Raw genomic sequence first — 15,994 nt, 5'->3', positions numbered from 1 at the left:
AGAGAGAATCTCCGTCCATCCTTTTGTCTGTTCATCAGCGAGCGAACGCAGATGTTGCCTTCACAAACATGGCTTCTGAAAAGAGAAAGGAAGAAAGAAAGAAAGAAAGAAAGAAAGAAAGAAAGTCACTTTTCCCTTTTTTTCAATCAGTGTGGTTTGTTGTTTGGGTTTCAAACAGTCTGTGGCTCGTAACTGCTTCAGCTGTAGCTGGAGGTTTTCGGAATTTCGTTAAATTGTTTAGAAAGCTTGATTAAAGTAGCTGGGTGAATTCCGCTCAGCTTTAATTAATTATGAAATTTCCTTCTGCTACTTTTCAATTTCACATACTTTATTTTATTGCACATTATTTATTACTGTATATATATATATCTTTTCCCCCTGTTTTGTTTCTTTCTCAATTCTAAACATTATTTTGTTTTTTATCACCAATCAGTCGTTACGAATTGTATATATTTGACTCTTACTCTTGTAATATTTTGCATCTTTGGGTTGCATTTTCTGTAGGAAAAGTGCTTAATAATAATAATAATAATAATAATAATAATGGTCCGGTCCATCCTTCCTTCCATAATCTTCAACGGTTTAGACAACCTGTGCGTCATGGCAGCATCCATCACTGACCTTATATTTCTTCTTCAGTATGTAATATTGCATTAAATATTAACAGAGAGTACAAATGACACAATAACTCACGTGAAGTTAGATTACAAATGAAATTAGGCTAAATAAAAAATGTTCACCCGCTTATTCATCATGAGTGCTTGTGTAAGAAGGGAGTGTTGAAATGGTACGACCCGTTGCAGGGGTGTCAAGTGGGACGTTCTGAAGTCGCAGCGCTCGTACATCCTCCCCGTGTTTACACGGGTTCCCTCTGGGTTCTCCGGTTTCCTCCCACTTCTGAAGAACGACAGAAGACGCTAAACCGCCCCTAAGTGTGAATGAGTGTGTGCGTGTGTGTGTGTGCGTGATGGACTGGCAACCCGTCCACGGTGTATTCCCGCCTCATGCCCAGCGTTCCCGGGATAGACTCCGCATCCACTGCGAATGAACGAAGGATAAACGGAAATCCCAGTCCTAGTGGCATAAGATGTCATTTGATTGAAAATGTCGCAACATTTCTTAGATGTTTTTAATAATGTCTGTTTGCGGTGGTTTTGTTTTTCTTTCAGCGTCGGCTTCTGTGTACGTTGTAGCGTAGCGAGCGCGGAGTAACATCGCCACTGCTGTTAGATCGCAGTTTCAGAGGGATTGATGAGTCACAGTAGGGTTTGAGTCAAAGCAATTGGGAAATGAAGTCGAGTGGAAACGTGTGTGTGTGTGTGTGTGTGTGTGTGTGTGTGTTTTCTGTTTGGGTTTTTTTTTTTTTGCAGCTTTTATTTTTGAAACTAAAAGAGACGAAATGTTTCCTTTCGGTTACTGAGGTTAAGGTTAGGTTTAGGTGTAGCATAGACATAATTAACAGCAGTGAAAAGCATGTTAGTGGAAGGTCATGAAAAGAATAGAAAGACAAATACGCGTGTGTGTGTGTGTGTGTGTGTGTGTGTGTGTGTGTGTGTGTGTGTGTGTGTGTGTGTGTGTGTTGTGCCATTCCCCAAGAGACGTGGGTGTGCCGTATCTTCAGTATCACCGATTCTGTCATCATTAGCCTCTGAATCTCTTCTCAAACCTCAAGTCTTTCAGACTTTGGAAACTGTGAACAGTAAACATGTACACACACACACACACACACACACACACACACACACACACACACACACACACACAGGAAGCAATCAGTCAGCAGATGGCTGAAACAGGTTACAGAAGGTTCTGCAGATGTGGGCTGTGTTGGTTACATTCTCTTAATTACGCTCATTTCTGCGAGTGTCACTGAAGTCAGACGACGGGTTCCGGTGTGTAATAACACAGAACCAAACGCCACTCCGTCTTCGTCATGTCCCTGGCGCAGGGCCAGGGTTTGTAGTCAGAAAACTCTTCGACGTGTTTAAACAATAAATAGCATTAAACCGGAGCATACCACGTATGCCGTATTAGAGATAATAGTTGACTGTGTGTCCTGAATTCTAAAGTACATCTATACCTACAATCGTACAGTCCCCTCTGGAAGAAGTACTGGAACAGCAAGGCCAGTTCTATTGTTTTTGCTATACACTGAAGACATTTGGGTTTGAGATCAAAAGATAGATATGAGACGATAGATCACAGTTTGTTCATGTCCTGATATCTACATCTAGATGTGTTAAACAACTTGGCTCATTTAGTTTGAAACAAGCGATCAAAAATATTGGAACATGTGACTGACAGGTGTTTCTTGTTACCCAGGTGTTGCCCTGTTAGATTGATTGTTTAAAGAATGACTAGCTCTGAATGTTTACTCTTGGTTCGAGCCCTAGGTTTCACCTGTGAAGACTGCGTTTGTTGTTAAAAAGGATAAACCGACATGAAGACCGGAGAGCTGTCTGTGGGAGAAGATTGAGCCATTTTGAAGCTGAGAAAAGATGGATCAGAGGTTTTGCATAAGCACTGGGGATAGCCGATATATCGATTTGGAATGTCGTGATGAAGAAAGAAACCTCTGATGGACTGAGAACCAGACGTGGAAGGGGTCGGCCGAGGAGAACTACAGCAGCTGATGATGGAAAACATTGTGAGAGCTGTGAAGAAAAACCCAAAAACAGCAGACAGTGACATCACCAACAGTCTCCACAGGGCAGGGTGAAGGTCTCACAATCCACCTATCGAAGAAGGCTTCGAGAGCTGAAATATCGAGGCCGTACCACAAGATGCAAACCACTCATCAGCAGTAAGAATCAGAAAGCCAGATTGGAATTCGCAAAGAAACACAGAGATGATCCTCAAAAGTTCTGGAAGCAAGACGAACCTCTACCAAAGTGATGGAAAGGCCAAAGTGTGGAGAAAGAACGGATCTGCTCGTGATCCGGAACATACGAGCTCATCTGTGGAACATGGTGGAGGTAGCGTCATGGCTCGGGCTTGCACGGCTGCTTCTGGAACGTTCTCTCTGATCTTCATTGATGATGAACTCATGATGGTAGCAGCAGAATGAATTCAGACGTTTACTAAAACAATCCGGCCTCCACTTTACAGAGAAGTTCATCCAATCTAACTGGGAGGAACTTCATCATGCAGCAAGATAACGATCCAAAACACACTGCCACCTGAACACAGGACTTCACCAGGGGGACCGTGGAAGGTTTTAGACTGGACCTTCACCTCCTGAAGAGGAGACTGAAGGGAGAAACAACCCCAAACAAACAACAACCGAAAGAAGCTGCAGTAAAAACCTGGAGAAGCTTCACAGAAGAAGAAACAAACAGTTTGGTGTCAGTGAGTCTCAGGCGTGACGCAGTTATTGCAAGCGAGGGACATGCAACCGAATATTCAGTGTTATTTACTTTCATTTACTTCACGACTGACCTGTTCCTATACTTTTGCTCATCCTTGTTCATCTTTCAGGAGAACGCCACAGAGTTGAGAAAGTGAAAAACCCTTTTATCTAAGAACATTGATGTTATTTATGAGTGTGTTTGCAGTGAACAGTGGGTTGCCAGATCTCCAAAATAGGGGCGGAGCCTCACAGCTCCAGGGTCCCCGGTTCCATCCTGAGCTGGGGTTACTGTTGAGTTTGTTTGTGTATGTTCTCCCGTCTGGGTTCTCCAGTTTCCTCCCACCTCCCAAACGCTCCTATTAGGTTGATCAGCTATGAAAATATATCAATTGGCCCCAAGTGTGAATGAGTGTGTGTGTGTGTGTGTGTGTGTGTGTGTGTGTGTGTGTGTGTGTGTGTGTGTGTGTGTGTGTGTGTGTTCCCCTCTCATTTCCAGTGTTCTCAGGATAGTTATCCATCACCACCCTGAAGAGGATAAAGAACTTACTGAAAGTGAGTGGGTGAGTGATTGGGAAACTTTAAAACAAAATAAATTAAAAAAACGTGTCTTTTACTTCGATATTTCTTTCACTGAGATCCTAAAGTACTCTTAAATTATCACAGAGTTGTGGGTAAATGGGTGTAAATGGTCTTTTATTATTTTTTTTATTTTTTATTTTTACAATTTACAATGCATTTATTAAAAGGGGTGGGGGGTGGGGTTATAACAACTGAAAGAGGATCTGAAAGAGGGCGGAGACAGTTAAAATGGGAAAAGTAGGACGTATAAGCTCGAGAATAATTAGAGAACTGATATCGTCTCGGCTTGTTTACACTATACCTTAACACACACTTTTTCGAGCATATTCCTTTTCAGCGTCAGCAAGCACATATGGGTGTGATGATCAGGTGTCCATATACTTTTGTCTCATCCGACAGGATCCACACCTTCGGAATAATGTATTCGTATACAAAGATCCACCGTAACATTAAAACCACCTGCTGAATATCGCGTAGGTCCTCCTCGAGCCGCCAAAACGACTGTGACCTGTCGAGGCACGGACTCCACAAGACCTCTGAAGGTGTGCTGTGGTATCTGGAACCAAGACGTTAGCAACAGATCCTTTAAAATCCTGTAAGTTGCGAGGTGGGGCCTCCGTGGGTCGGACTTGTTTGTTCAGCACATCCCACAGATACTCCGTATCGGATTGAGATCTCGGGGAATTCGGAGGCCGAGCCAACACCTTGAACTCTGTCATGTTCCTCAAACGGTTCCTGAACCATTTTTCCTGAACGTTAGGGAATGCCATTGCCATGAAAGTGTGTGTACTTGGTCATGCAACAATGTTTAGGTAGGTGGTACGTGTCTAAGTAAAATCCACATGAATGCCAGGACACAAGGTTTCCCAGCAGGACATTCCCCATCTTATAAATGGCTTAGAAATGGATTGGCAAACAATTTCTCTTAAGAAGCCAAAAGAGAAAAAAGAAAAAGAAAAAGGCCACGCCTTGTTGGATTTGTCAGAACTTTATCTTGTCCTAAAAGACACTTACAAAAAAAAAAAAAAAAAAAAAAAAATTCGCAAATGACTGTTACTTGTTAGCATGAATCACACACTAGCGTTTTGGGATACGCCCTTCGTCTGACGTTATCTAGATGAGTGTATGACATACACACACACACACAAAGATAAACTGTTGAAGGGAAATTTTTCATGCTAGCTGTCGGACTTTGGAGTCCACCTGCGTCTCGCATCTCAATCAGCACGGTGCTAGTTAACAGAGGGAGAACGTTAGCATGGAGCTCAGGAGCGCGGATAATCGTGGAATGCAGCCGTTGCTTAGCCTGTTTTAGCGTTCGGAGGCCTGCGTTAGTCTGAAAGTCTGAGGTTCAGGTTCCTGTTTCGCAGTTCCACTACACTGCAAGAGAAACTTTAACCCAAGTGACATACACGGTGTGACAGGAATGACGTGGCTACGGTTACACGTTCCACAAAGCAAAACGTTTGTACTTTGAATGTCGAGTGTCTGAAAAAAAGAGTCACAGAAATGTAAACAATCGTCAACTTCCTGAGTTCTTGAAAGGGTTCCTGCAGTGGATAGGCACCCAACGTTCTTGAGTTCCACAAAGGGTTCCGGCAGAGAAAGTTTCAGCTATGGAGGCAAGCCTTACGTTCCTGAAAGGGTTCCTCTAGTGGAAACACTGCTGAAGTTTCTTAGAAAGTGCCTGAGCTCTAAACACACCTCAAGTTCCCCGGTCTGTGAAAGGGTTCCTGAAATGGAAACACACCGAGTTCCTGCATTAGTGATGTGCCTAAGAAAAACGAAAACGTTTCTGCAATAGAAATTTGGTCAAAATTCCTGAAAGGGTTGCTGTGGTGGAAGCGTGCTTAAAATTCCTAACAGGGTTCCTACGGTGGAAAGGATGGTGTAAATGCTTTGCATTTCCGAGACTCTGAAAGGGTTCCTGCAGTGGAAATGCACCTAGTGCTTCTCATCTTCTAGAAAATATCCTACAGTGGAGTTCCTAAAAAGGTTCTTTGTTGGCAATACAGCTGAGGTTCCTGAGAAATTTCCTGCAGTGGAAATTTGCCTGAAGTTCGAGGTTGTTTTTTTTTTTTGCAGTCGAATCATGAATAAAGTTACACCTAATGTTATGCACCTAGTGTTCCTCCCGGTGAAGAGTAATATCCTGGAAGAGTTCCTGCAGTGGAAAGCCAGCTAGAGTTCCTGAGCTACTTAAAGGTTTTCTGCAGTCGTATCATTCCTCTGGATCCTAAAATGGTTCCTGTGGTGAAAATATGCCTGTTTTCTGAGTTCCCTGAGAAATTTCCTGTAGACGAAAAAACATCTCATTTCCTCATGGGTTCCTTCAACGAAAATGTGTCTATTGTTCTTCCCAGAAAAAGGTTCTTGCAGTGGACATCTATCTACTGATAAAGTTCCTGACATCCTGATAAATTTCCTGCATTGGAAAGTTCCAGAAAGGGTTCCTGCAATGAAAACATGCTTACTACGTTCCTGAGAAACCTCTTGTAGTGGAAACATGCTGAAGGTTCCTGAGAAATATCCTGCGATGGAAACCCACCTAAACTTCCAGAGTTCCTGAAAGATTCCTGTGATTCACCCTCGCATGAGTAAGTTCCAGCTGCAGTTTGACTCTCCAACATCAATATCAATAACATTAAACTGAACTGAATGTTCAGCATCTGGTAATAATTTTTTTATTATTATTATTTTATTTTTTTACACAGCATCTGGGCAGTGCTGTATGAAACACTGGCCTGGATGTGATTATGTAAGTGAAACGTTTACGTGCCAGTCCAGAAGTTATTGTGAAAGACAAATTGCAACGCTAATATTGTACTGAATGCTACACGATGTACCATTAACCAAACTCCTCTTCATATTAGTAATGGCAGGATGTGGGGGCAAAAACGGTAATCACGGTTTGAGTCATTAACAGGAAAAGGGCCTCCTCCTCTTTTCTTCTACCAGAGATGGAGCTTCATTTACTGAAAGTCACTGACGCTAACAGAAAGTAAAAGTGACCTCCAAAATATCATCCATCCATCTATCTTCTACACCGCTTATCCTACAGGGTCACGGGGATCCTGGAGTCTATCCCAGGGAGCATGGGACACAAGGCGGGGTACACCCTGGACGGGGTGCCAATCCATCTACAGGACACACTCACGCACCCATTCATACACTACGGACACTTTAGACACGCCGATCAGTCTACCGTGCATGTCTTTGGACTGGGGGAGGAAACCGGAGTACCCGGAGGAAACCCTCACAGCACGGGGAGAACACGCACACTCCACACACACAGGGCCACGGTGGGAATCGAACCCCCGACCCTGGAGGTGTGAGGCGAACGTGCTGACCACGTGAGAAATTCTGTCAGAAGTTAAGTGTGCATTAGTTGATTTTTAAAAAATGATTTCTTACTAGTACCTGGAAAATATGTCAACATAATAAAAACTGATGGTTTACGCCACGGCCTCAGCACGTTTGGGAAGTCCAGAATGCTTGTCTGTGTTTGGACGGGCCTCCTGTCAGTCATTTTGTAGACACACCTCAATGCCCCTTCACTCCGCCCCATCTCAGTCTGAAATCAGCAAGTGCCCAGTGCAGCCAGATAATTCTCCTGTGAGGGAAAAATCACTCTGGGCTTTCAAAAAGAAAACCCCTATAATGATCTAGAAAGCAGTAAAACCAGAATAAACACTTAGCTTTTCCAAATGGAGTAATTTACAGTAGTACGGGTGAGGGAGATGAAGCTGGATGGAGAATTCGTTCATTTGTTATGTAAACGCAATATGGATAAAGCGTTGAATTGTTGGAATGGCCGGATTTTACATGAAGAATGCAAAGGCACTCGTGAACATCTTCGTAAATCAGTGATAGAACTTGGCCTTCAAGCAGTTGAATGGCCGAGCGCGCATAAAAGTCATGTCGGGACAGTCTTTGCTAATGTTAACGCTAGTTAGCATGCTAACTCTAATTGAGTCACCATCCAGGTGCTGGGGCAGGCTAACGGAGTAAATAAAAATGATTCAACTCCGCCTACTTAACTGGTAGAGATGTAATCTTGCCTAATGCTGCTTTAACATGTTCTTTGTGAAGAAAAATATCTGTCCTGTAATAAGCATTTGGCAACGGGGAAACTGAGGAAAATTCTAACCTTAACTACAGAAAAAAAAAAGCGCAAATATTTTTCTGATAAGAACGGTGTGGGCCTGTAGTGGTAGTGAGGATTTGGGATGCAGATGTGAAGGAAACCGTTATGGATGCAACGTCTCACACTTTCATTTGTGATCAGCTGGGAACAGTGGGGATCAGGGATTGGTTGTTGGGAACAATGGAGATCACCAATTGGATGTTGGAAAACAGTGGTAAGCAGTGATTGGTCATAAGGAGCAATTGTGATCAGGGTTTGGACATTAGGAACAATGGTGATCACTGATTGGATGCTGGAAAATTATGCTGATCAGAGACTGGTCATTAGGAACAATGGTGATCAGTGATTCATTGTTGGGGTAAACAATGGTGATCAGGGATTGGCCATTAGGAACAATGGTGATCAGGGATTGGTCATTAGGAACAATGGTGATCAGGGATTGGTCATTAAGAACAATGGTGATCAGGGATTGGTCATTAGGAACAGTGGTGATCAGTGATTCATTGTTGGGTTAAACAATGGTGACCAGGGATTGGTCATTAGGAACAATGGTGATCAGGGATTGGTCATTAGGAACAATGGTGATCAGGGATTGGTCATTAAGAACAATGGTGATCAGGGATTGGTCATTAGGAACAATTGTGATCAGGGATTGGTCATTAGGAACAATGGTGATCAGGGATTGGTCATTAAGAACAATGGTGATCAGGGATTGGTCATTAGGAACAATGGTGATCAGGGATTGGTCATTAGGAACAATGGTGATCAGGGATTGGTCATTAAGAACAATGGTGATCAGGGATTGGTCATTAGAAACAATGGTGATCAGGGATTGGTCATTAGGAACAATGGTGATCAGGGATTGGTCATTAAGAACAATGGTGATCAGGGATTGGTCATTAGGAACAATGGTGATCAGGGATTGGTCATTAGGAACAATGGTGATCAGGGATTGGTCATTAAGAACAATGGTGATCAGGGATTGGTCATTAGGAACAATGGTGATCAGGGATTGGTCATTAGGAACAATGGTGATCAGGGATTGGTCATTAAGAACAATGGTGATCAGGGATTGGTCATTAGGAACAATGGTGATCAGGGATCGGTCGTAAACAGGCTCTCTCGACTCATAAAACAGCAGCTGTGATGTGAGCCGGAGAGCCGCATAGATTGCAGGACAGCCGCTAACGTCTGCTCAAAAAGTCGCTAAATTTCTCATTAGACCCTTTTTTTTTTTTTAATAATTAAAAATAAATAAATAAATAAAGTCACTAAAGGGGTCTTAAAAGTTGACAAATCGAGCCAGAACAGATGGCAACACTGCTCACAACTTCCCCGTTATCACGTGCAGCCTGTTGACCTTTCACAAAAGAGAAGTGCTGTCTGTTTATAGTCGCTGTGCCTATTTAGTTCCTCCTGATAAGATCGAAAGTGTTCACACTGGTCCGCTCTGGAACGATGCTCATTTCGGCTGTAAATGACTCCTCGCGTGTCGACAGAGGCCGTGCGCGCCAAAACCCTATCTGTCACCGGTATACAATCCAACGAGTACACCGACATGGGTTTTTATTTCTCCATTATAACAAACCAGGAAACACAGAGGAATCACGTCAACACACACACACACACACACACACACACACAGTCATGCCTAACTGTATTTTTCATGCCTCATGTAACCGACACCTTGTCAGAAATAAAACACAGTAATACATGAATTGTTCAGTAAGTTTACTCATACACACACTTCCTGAGACCTCACAAACAACCGGTTTAGATTACAGCATGAAACCCAGCGCCAGCTTCAGCGCTCGGGGCCTTTTGTTCCTCCTCGTAACTCTGCGAGAAATGTTCCGCCTGTCAGAGATCGACGGATTGGAAGGATTCGTGAAGGACTCATTAAAACCTTATGGCACTGTGAACGGATCGCTCACGATGTGCTGCTGGAAAGTTGGAACGCGCTCCGGTGCCGAAGCTCCGGGAACTAAGACCGCGAGCTAGATTTCTGTGATATTTTTACTATGTGAGGAATTAAACACGTGGCGCGTGCCGTTATCGGAAAATAATCACCGGCGAGGTGCTGCGATGAATCCGAGTTACTCTTCAAGTTGAAGGGGTTAAATCTTTTTCTAGAACAAAAAAATTCCCAAGAAATAATTTTTTTTTTAAAGTAATTAAAGGCCATACTTTTTAACCATTTATAGTTACGTTTACGGTTGTGAACATCTGCGAAACAAGTTCCTGTTGCCTCATCAGCTTCTTTTTTTTTTTTCTTCTCTCTCTTCCTCTTGAAGTTAATTAAAAAAAAAAAAAGAAGAAGACGTTGCTAATATCACAGAGAATCCTCTACGTGCGATTCTCAGAAGTTCCAAAGAAGATGAAACGCTCTGTCGTAAGACAAGCCGGACCACAAGCGTTTACTACGGAATCTGTTTCCTTTCGTAACGAAACCGGGCCAGAAACCGCTTCACTTTCACTGAAAACAAACAACGTGACTTCACAGATCTTTTTCAGCTTTAAAAAGAAAAAAGACAGGGGCTCTGGAAACATTATTTATTTAAAAAAAATAAAATAAAAAATTCAATCCGGTGAGAAAAGTTTGAAACATAGAGCACAGAAGAAACCGACAGCCAATCAGATCGCAGCCGTCACGATCCTGAATCTCGTGGCCAGAAAAGTGTCCCAAAGATATCAGACCTCAGATGTTCCGTATCCCGTGCCAGGACTATAACGCTGTCCTGCATTTAAATATCCCTTTCTTTCTCTCTCAAAAACAAAAACGGGGTTGCTCTGGTGAAGGATTCGAAGCACATTTCCTGGAAGATGTTCAGAGCTACAGCTCTGACCTGACGGTACTGTGAGAATCCCAGTTATATTCTGTTCGCTTCTCTTACCAATTAGGCGGCGAAAAATGTCACAGCAAAGAACTAGTTACGATTCGCCGTTTTTTTTTTTTTAGTTCTCAGATTCTGTATATTTTTTTTCCTCACTATATTCCGTCCCACTTTTTTAAAAAGTTTGGCAACCCATCTCCTGAGAAATACCTGCTCTTACCGTACATCCGATCACAAGAACGAGACAGAGAAATAAACGAAACCTTCTCAATATGTCGCGTGTATCCTCAATCCACATCTCTTTTTTTCCCCCTCTCAGCCATAAATATATTCACCACAGCCCTATCGATGACCTCTGACCGTGTCGAGCCTCACTGTGGGTTCGGACCCGAGACTCCGCTCTCGTCGGCTCTACAGGTGTTTTGTTTTTCTTCTCCACCTGTCTGATTTCCTTCAGCTCTCCAAAGAAACATGCTATAATAATAATAATAATATAATAATAATGATGATGATTTAAAAAAAAAAAAAAAAAAAAAAAAACAGCCCTGAAGTAATCTGGAACAAAAGTAACGTGTGATGAAATCTCATATTGAGCCACTGCTGGCAGCGTAGCTTCAGCGTTACTCAACACACGCCTCCACAGTAAGAAGCTTCGAGATTCACTTCAGCTTTCACTATGAAGTCAGATTCTTTTTTTTTTTTCCCCCCGGTTAAATTTATCGTCGGTTCTTCCTCAAGAGCGTGATGAGTCGTAGGTTTTCTACAGAGGCGAGCTGTTGTTCGAGTTGGAGATGATTCGCATGAACGATACCCACTCCTGATCGAACACGTGAGCGCGATCAGACGTAAACGTTTCGGATACTGATCATCTGGATACGACACGTTATATGTGTGTTTTATTTATTTAACCCCTCGTTTGATCAGATCCGTCGGGTTTCCTCCATTTCATTCAAATTATTAACACGTTGCTGTTCCGCGTACAAAAACATTCACCGAGCACACGGTACAGGAGCCGTTGAAATCGGCCAATCACAAACCTTTTCCTGCACGAGGTTAGGTTTTATTTTATTTACTTATTTTTACTCGCCACTGGATGCTTCACGCAAAAATAAAACGCTTCAACGACTTTCGAAAAGTACTTTCTTGATGCACACACAGGATTGTGTATACGTGGCGGAGAACCGTAGCAGGCAGTGTTTCTTTAAAGCGCACCGATTGTGGATATGAAACGTCCCTAATTTTGTTTTAAAGTTCTCATACGATAGATTTACACGCATCCGAGGTCAAAGAACACTTTAACGTGCTCGTGATTTAAACTGCAGCGTCACCTTTTTCAACCGGTGTCACAAACGACTCGCTAAATGATCCGTTCTAAATGATTCGTTCTAAACTCCTCCGTTCAGAGAGCATACTCTGCTCTGATTGGTCAGTCTGTCGTGATTGGTCCACCGCTGTCAGCGAGCGGCCGATGAAGACCAGAGGCGGGGCTTATTGTTACGAACCTACGTAGGTTCATACAGGAAGTAAAGTCTGGAATCACTAAAGAGTCGATTCAGCTGTTCGGAATCGATTCCTTCTTTTGGGAGTCGATAACTCCTTTTGTCGTGCGCGTCGATTTTTGAAACTTTGCAGACCTTTTACATTCACACACAGCGACGTATATAACACGCTACATGAAAGGGAATATTTGAAAAAGCATAAGAGGTGCACTTTAAAGCATATACAGTATACAGGGTGTCCCAAAATTCTACATACATATGGGAAATGAACACATTTTAGCAAAATGTCTTCCAAAATTTTTCATACTTAGTTTAAATATATATATATATATATATATATATATATATATATATATATATATATATATATATATATATAAAACTAAGTTATTGATTGGCTAATAGTGAACTACGGCATTCATCTGTGCGCTATTACTTACTCATTCGTTAATCAGAGTTTCTAGTTAGTTCTAGTTTATTATCCGGTTATTCAGATCCGTGTGCTAAAGTGACTGTGGCATTTTGGGGCATTTTGAGGTGGCTCGACCTGTTCGTGAAGATCTGGATTATCTGGATTAAACTAAGGTTGGGACAGTTGTGGTTTTACTAACCGAACTGAACAGCAGAGTGTACGAAAGGAAAACACGGGCTACGGTACGCGCGTCAACATAAATATTCAGACCGCGAGAATTTCGAGAAGGCGGTCCATCAGCAGTGGCATTCAGACAGGCATTCCTGAGAGTCCTGCAGGTTTTTCTACACGCTCAGAGAAAATGACCAGGCCCGCGTCTAATCCGGCCACATTTCCACCTCCTTTCAGCTCTTGGCTCCAGCCACAGGGATCGTCTTTCCTCCGAAAGAAAAAGAAGAGAAAAAAAATAATACTAAAAGTATAAATAAAGCAGAACGAAGAAGCAGTCATTCGTTGCCAGGCGTTTACTGCAAAACCACTCGCTCGCTGAGCAGAAAGAAAACCCTGCGACATTTTCATAATCAAATGACCTCTTTCTTTGACGGTTTAATCACTACGCCCGGGGTGATAAGCTTGGCACTACGGGGTATGTAAAGGATATTTTTAATTAACAAATCAGAATGGGCTGAGGGATTTTTGTTTATAAAGGGCGCTGTTTCTTTCCAGACATCTCGCTCTGTATAACAACAGCAACTGCCGAATTCCACCAATGAGAACGCAGAGGTGTTTTCCACATAAAAGAGTCGATTCTAATAACGTAACTGAACAAAGTACCAAAACAGAACTAGACAGAAAAGGGGAAGGGGGGTACAAACTTTTTCTTTTTTTTCTTTTTTTTACTGAATTCATACATTTTCTATTTATTTCACTATCACGTAATATCGTAACACACAAATAATCGGCGACAGGGTGCCGCGATGACGTCCCCGTGAACGAGGCGTTGCTATAGAAACGGTAACGCATCAGAACGAGCGCGTTGATATTAGAAATAAACCCGTGAGTTGCAGCTGCAGCTGCGCTACTCTCCGAGCTGCTGTTCTAGAAAAACTAATCCACGCCTTCGGACCAATCGGAATCCAGAACCCGACGGCGGCGTGGCGTAAAGAGCATTAAAGCGATGAACAGAGGATTAAAGTAAAGACATGTAGAAAAGCTGTCGATCCGGTTCCATTGCCACACGGCCTCGGGCTTCGGCGACGCCCCAGACACACTCCTGAGCTCCCTGCGGCATCCGGCACACGCACGCACACACACACACCCATCACACTGTGAGTCACACAGTGCAAGCCGTCACACATTCACACTATTACTTGACAAGTCGCTCGTGTTGGGTGTAGTTGTGGCCATGTAGCGATTGCTACTGGTGTCTCTCGTAGGCGTAGCGTATCTCGGGCGTTTCTTTTTTTTTAAAATTCGGATAAGAAACGCCGGTGTCCAAGATGTACAACCCGCTATACAACTTATCCAAAGCACTTTTGTTTAAAAATGTCTTTAAGATTGATGTACACGCTGCATGCTCAGCTCGGCCCTAGCTTCATACTCGGATTAGATTAGCTAACTCTAGCTACGCATGCTCGCCAGAGGCACTAGCGCCCTCTGCTGCTTCCTTCCAAGCTTTATTTTTTTCCCTTCCGAACATCTCTGTAGACGCTTCACGAGAGGTTGTACTGTACGTGACAGGATCAAACGGACCCACGGTTACACGTTGTTGTTTTTTTCCCCCTCCCTGTTTTTCGAGTCAAACAGCAAACAGGAAGTGACTGCAGGAAGGAATTCGATTTGTAACCGGGGAGCTGAATAAACGGCGTCGTTTCGTTACTCGCGACGGAAATCGCAGCTCCGTGTCGCACGCGTACTTTCAGAAGCGAGCGATCGGCTGTCGCTTTGCCGCTCGCTAGCGTAAACATAGGCTCAACTGCGCGGCGTCTCCGTCCGTGAGCCTCCAGGATTAAAGGTGGCCCGCAAAGTCTGTAGGTAAAAAACACACAAAGGCATGTTTTGTGTGTTTTTTTGTTTTTTTTGCCGGCTTTTGTTCGACGGTTCCACCTGTTTGAAAGCATTAATCGCGACGGACGTCTTTACAAGACCAGGCACGAGCACGCACAGGTGAACCGCCATGAATCACGGCGACGGAGAGAGACGGCAGGACGGTTATGACAAGGAGACGAGAGACGAGGCACAGTACTGACTCACTCTGACTGGCTGCTCCGTGCATGTTTACTTAATCAGTGCATGGAAAAGTGTGTGTGTGTGTGTGTGTGAGTGTGTGTGTGTGGGTGTGGGTGTGTGTGAGCATGTTTTTATATTTTAGTGGGGACCAGAACAAATGTCCTCATAAGGATAGCTAGATCTGACAGTTTTGACCTTGTGGGGACATTTAGCTGGTCCCCATGAGGAATTCTGTAGTTTTTATGTAATAATAATAATAATAATAATAATAATAATAATAATAATAATAATAATAAAAGAGCCTAAATGTTTTCTTTTGAATACTAGGGTTAGGGTTAGATAAGATTAAGGTGTAGCACAGTCATAATGAAAGGATAGAAAGACAAATGTGTGTGTGTGTGTGTGTGTGTGTGTGTGTGTGTGTGTGAAAATAAGTCTACAGTCTTAGTCATCTCAGGCTTATGATCAGAATCCCCTCACGCACAAAGACGCCTCTCTTCCTCTACTATTAGCTCAGCTAAAGCCCACGGCGCAGCCTCTATAATGCTCTCTTTGTTACACTACAACTGTACCTCTGTCAGGTTTAAAAAGAAAACAACAACAACAAAAAAAAAAAAGAGAGAAAAACCGACCAATCATCACGAGCTTTTCTGTAAAATGTCGAGTTTTTAAGCTCAACAACGTGACGATGGAGACGTCCCTCCTGAGGGCGTCGTTAATTACGGCTAGATCTCAACGGAAGATCCAACGCACTTTACTAACTGAGGGCTTTCATAAACACACACACACACACACACACACACACACACACACTAATTGTAGCCCGACACCATGACTCCAGAATGTCTCCAGAAATATTGGCACCTGTGAAATTTGACTATATATCCCTTTGATCCAACAAAAAAAATATATAATGGATTCTCGTAAAAACGACTTATTATTTAT

This window comes from Ictalurus punctatus, chromosome 24 (assembly GCF_001660625.3).
Source record: "Ictalurus punctatus breed USDA103 chromosome 24, Coco_2.0, whole genome shotgun sequence".
In the NCBI taxonomy this organism is placed as follows: Eukaryota; Metazoa; Chordata; class Actinopteri; order Siluriformes; family Ictaluridae; genus Ictalurus; species Ictalurus punctatus.
This window is presented reverse-complemented; position numbering follows the sequence as displayed.